Raw genomic sequence first — 5,414 nt, forward strand, 5'->3', positions numbered from 1 at the left:
TTGTCATTTTTGTCATTTTTGTCATTTTTGTCATTTTTGTCATTTTTGTCATTTTTGTCATTTTTGTCATTTTTGTCATTTTTGTCATTTTTGTCATTTTTGTCATTTTGTCATTTTTGTCATTTTTGTCATTTTTGTCATTTTTGTCATTTTTGTCATTTTTGTCATTTTTGTCATTTTTGTCATTTTTGTCATTTTTGTCATTTTTGTCATTTTTGTCATTATTGTCATTTTTGTCATTTTTGTCATTTTTGTCATTTTTGTCATTTTTATCATTTTTTTGTCATTTTTGTCATTTTTATCATTTTTGTCATATTTGTTATATTTGTCATTTTTGTCATTTTTTTTCATTTTTGTCATTTTTGTTATTTTTGTCATTTTTGTCATTTTTGTCATTTTTGTCATTTTTGTCATTTTTGTCATTTTTGTCATTTTTGTCATTTTTGTCATTTTTGTCATTTTTGTCATTTTTGTCATTTTTGTCATTTTTGTCATTTTTGTCATTTTTGTCATTTTGTCATTTTTGTCATTTTTGTCATTTTGTCATTTTTGTCATTTTTGTCATTTTTGTCATTTTTGTCATTTTTGTCATTTTTGTCATTTTTTGTCATTTTTGTCATTTTTGTCATTTTTGTCATTTTTGTCATTTTTTGTCATTTTTGTCATTTTTGTCATTTTTGTCATTTTTGTCATTTTTGTCATTTTTGTCATTTTTGTCATTTTTGTCATTTTTGTCATTTTTGTCATTTTTGTCATTTTTGTCATTTTTGTCATTTTTGTCATTTTTGTCATTTTTGTCATTTTTGTCATTTTTGTCATTTTTGTCATTTTTGTCATTTTTGTCATTTTTGTCATTTTTGTCATTTTTGTCATTTTTTGTCATTTTTGTCATTTTTGTCATTTTTGTCATTTTTGTCATTTTTGTCATTTTTGTCATTTTTGTCATTTTTGTCATTTTTGTCATTTTTGTCATTTTTGTCATTTTTGTCATTTTTGTCATTTTTGTCATTTTTGTCATTTTTGTCATTTTTGTCATTTTTGTCATTTTTGTCATTTTTGTCATTTTTGTCATTTTTGTCATTTTTGTCATTTTTGTCATTTTTGTCATTTTTGTCATTTTTGTCATTTTTGTCATTTTTGTCATTTTTGTCATTTTTGTCATTTTTGTCATTTTTGTCATTTTTTGTCATTTTTGTCATTTTTGTCATTTTTGTCATTTTTGTCATTTTTGTCATTTTTGTCATTTTTGTCATTTTTGTCATTTTTGTCATTTTTGTCATTTTTGTCATTTTTGTCATTTTTGTCATTTTTGTCATTTTGTCATTTTTGTCATTTTTGTCATTTTTGTCATTTTTGTCATTTTTGTCATTTTTGTCATTTTTGTCATTTTTGTCATTTTTGTGTCATTTTATTTTGTCATTTTTGTCATTTTTGTTTTGTCATTTTTGTCATTTTTGTCATTTTTGTCATTTTTGTCATTTTTTGTCATTTTTGTCATTTTTGTCATTTTTGTCATTTTTGTCATTTTTGTCATTTTTGTCATTTTTGTCATTTTTGTCATTTTTGTCATTTTTGTCATTTTTGTCATTTTTGTCATTTTTGTCATTTTTGTCATTTTTGTCATTTTGTCATTTTTGTCATTTTTGTCATTTTTGTCATTTTTGTCATTTTTGTCATTTTTGTCATTTTTGTCATTTTTGTCATTTTTGTCATTTTTGTCATTTTTGTCATTTTTTTTGTCATTTTTTGTCATTTTTGTCATTTTTGTCATTTTTGTCATTTTTGTCATTTTTGTCATTTTTGTCATTTTTGTCATTTTTGTCATTTTTGTCATTTTTGTCATTTTTGTCATTTTTGTCATTTTTGTCATTTTTGTCATTTTTGTCATTTTTGTCATTTTTGTCATTTTTGTCATTTTTGTCATTTTTGTCATTTTTTGTCATTTTTGTCATTTTTGTCATTTTTGTCATTTTTGTCATTTTTGTCATTTTTGTCATTTTGTCATTTTTGTCATTTTTGTCATTTTTGTCATTTTTGTCATTTTTGTCATTTTTGTCATTTTTGTCATTTTTTGTCATTTTTGTCATTTTTGTCATTTTTGTCATTTTTGTCATTTTTGTCATTTTTGTCATTTTTGTCATTTTTGTCATTTTTGTCATTTTTGTCATTTTTGTCATTTTTGTCATTTTGTCATTTTTGTCATTTTTGTCATTTTTGTCATTTTTGTCATTTTTGTCATTTTTGTCATTTTTGTCATTTTTGTCATTTTTGTCATTTTTGTCATTTTTGTCATTTTTGTCATTTTTGTCATTTTTGTCATTTTTGTCATTTTTGTCATTTTTGTCATTTTTGTCATTTTTGTCATTTTTGTCATTTTTGTCATTTTTGTCATTTTTGTCATTTTTGTCATTTTTGTCATTTTTGTCATTTTTGTCATTTTTGTCATTTTTTGTCATTTTTGTCATTTTTGTCATTTTTGTCATTTTTGTCATTTTTGTCATTTTTGTCATTTTTGTCATTTTTGTCATTTTTGTATTTTTGTCATTTTTGTCATTTTTGTCATTTTTGTCATTTTTGTCATTTTTGTCATTTTTGTCATTTTTGTCATTTTTGTCATTTTTGTCATTTTTGTCATTTTTGTCATTTTTGTCATTTTTGTCATTTTTGTCATTTTTGTCATTTTTGTCATTTTTGTCATTTTTGTCATTTTTGTCATTTTTGTCATTTTTGTCATTTTTGTCATTTTTGTCATTTTTGTCATTTTTGTCATTTTTGTCATTTTTGTCATTTTTGTCATTTTTGTCATTTTTGTCATTTTTGTCATTTTTGTCATTTTTGTCATTTTTGTCATTTTTGTCATTTTTGTCATTTTTGTCATTTTTTGTCATTTTTGTCATTTTTGTCATTTTTGTCATTTTTGTCATTTTTGTCATTTTTGTCATTTTTGTCATTTTTGTCATTTTTGTCATTTTTTGTCATTTTTGTCATTTTTGTCATTTTTGTCATTTTTGTCATTTTTTGTCATTTTTGTCATTTTTGTCATTTTTGTCATTTTTGTCATTTTTGTCATTTTGTCATTTTTGTCATTTTTGTCATTTTTGTCATTTTTGTCATTTTTGTCATTTTTGTCATTTTTGTCATTTTTGTCATTTTTGTCATTTTTGTCATTTTTGTCATTTTTTGTCATTTTTGTCATTTTTGTCATTTTTGTCATTTTTGTCATTTTTGTCATTTTTGTCATTTTTGTCATTTTTGTCATTTTTGTCATTTTTGTCATTTTTGTCATTTTTGTCATTTTTGTCATTTTTGTCATTTTTGTCATTTTTGTCATTTTTGTCATTTTTTGTCATTTTTGTCATTTTTGTCATTTTTGTCATTTTTGTCATTTTTGTCATTTTTGTCATTTTTGTCATTGTTTGTCATTTTTGTCATTTTTGTCATTTTTGTCATTTTTGTCATTTTTGTCATTTTTGTCATTTTTGTCATTTTTGTCATTTTTGTCATTTTTGTCATTTTTGTCATTTTTGTCATTTTTGTCATTTTTGTCATTTTTGTCATTTTTGTCATTTTTGTCATTTTTGTCATTTTGTCATTTTTGTCATTTTTGTCATTTTTGTCATTTTTTGTCATTTTTGTCATTTTGTCATTTTTGTCATTTTTGTCATTTTTGTCATTTTTTGTCATTTTTGTCATTTTTGTCATTTTTGTCATTTTTGTCATTTTTGTCATTTTTGTCATTTTTGTCATTTTTGTCATTTTTGTCATTTTTGTCATTTTTTGTCATTTTTGTCATTTTTTGTCATTTTTGTCATTTTTGTCATTTTTGTCATTTTTGTCATTTTTGTCATTTTTGTCATTTTTGTCATTTTTGTCATTTTTGTCATTTTTGTCATTTTTGTCATTTTTGTCATTTTTGTCATTTTTGTCATTTTTGTCATTTTTGTCATTTTTGTCATTTTTGTCATTTTTGTCATTTTTGTCATTTTTGTCATTTTTGTCATTTTTGGTCATTTTTGTCATTTTTGTCCATTTTTTGTCATTTTTGTCATTTTTGTCATTTTTGTCATTTTTGTCATTTTTGTCATTTTTGTCATTTTTGTCATTTTTGTCATTTTTGTCATTTTTGTCATTTTTTGTCATTTTTGTCATTTTTGTCATTTTTGTCATTTTTGTCATTTTTGTCATTTTGTCATTTTTGTCATTTTTGTCATTTTTGTCATTTTTGTCATTTTTGTCATTTTTTGTCATTTTTGTCATTTTTGTCATTTTTGTCATTTTTGTCATTTTTGTCATTTTTGTCATTTTTGTCATTTTTGTCATTTTTGTCATTTTTGTCATTTTTGTCATTTTTGTCATTTTTGTCATTTTTGTCATTTTTGTCATTTTTGTCATTTTTGTCATTTTTGTCATTTTTGGTCATTTTTGTCATTTTTGTCATTTTTGTCATTTTTGTCATTTTTGTCATTTTTTGTCATTTTTGTCATTTTTGTCATTTTTGTCATTTTTGTCATTTTTGTCATTTTTGTCATTTTTGTCATTTTTGTCATTTTTTGTCATTTTTGTCATTTTTGTCATTTTTGTCATTTTTGTCATTTTTGTCATTTTTGTCATTTTTGTCATTTTTGTCATTTTTGTCATTTTTGTCATTTTTGTCATTTTTGTCATTTTTGTCATTTTTGTCATTTTTGTCATTTTTGTCATTTTTGTCATTTTTGTCATTTTGTCATTTTTGTCATTTTTGTCATTTTTGTCATTTTTGTCATTTTTGTCATTTTTGTCAATTTTTGTCATTTTTGTCATTTTTGTCATTTTTGTCATTTTTGTCATTTTTGTCATTTTTGTCATTTTTGTCATTTTTGTCATTTTTGTCATTTTGTCATTTTTGTCATTTTTGTCATTTTGTTCATTTTTGTCATTTTTTTTCATTTTTGTCATTCTTTGTCATTTTTGTCATTTTTGTCATTTTTGTCATTTTTGTCATTTTTGTCATTTTTGTCATTTTTGTCATTTTTGTCATTTTTGTCATTTTTGTCATTTTTGTCATTTTTGTCATTTTTGTCATTTTTGTCATTTTTGTCATTTTTTGTCATTTTTGTCATTTTTGTCATTTTTGTCATTTTTGTCATTTTTGTCATTTTTGTCATTTTTGTCATTTTTGTCATTTTTGTCATTTTTGTCATTTTTGTCATTTTTGTCATTTTTGTCATTTTTGTCATTTTTGTCATTTTTGTCATTTTTGTCATTTTTGTCATTTTTGTCATTTTTGTCATTTTTGTCATTTTTGTCATTTTTGTCATTTTTGTCATTATTGTCATTTTTGTCATTCTTGTCATTTTTATCATTTTTTTGTCATTTTTGTCATTTTTATCATTTTTGTCATATTTGTATATTTGTCATTTTTGTCATTTTTTTTA

Source organism: Uranotaenia lowii, chromosome 3 (genome assembly GCF_029784155.1).
Source record: "Uranotaenia lowii strain MFRU-FL chromosome 3, ASM2978415v1, whole genome shotgun sequence".
NCBI classification, from domain to species: domain Eukaryota; kingdom Metazoa; phylum Arthropoda; class Insecta; order Diptera; family Culicidae; genus Uranotaenia; species Uranotaenia lowii.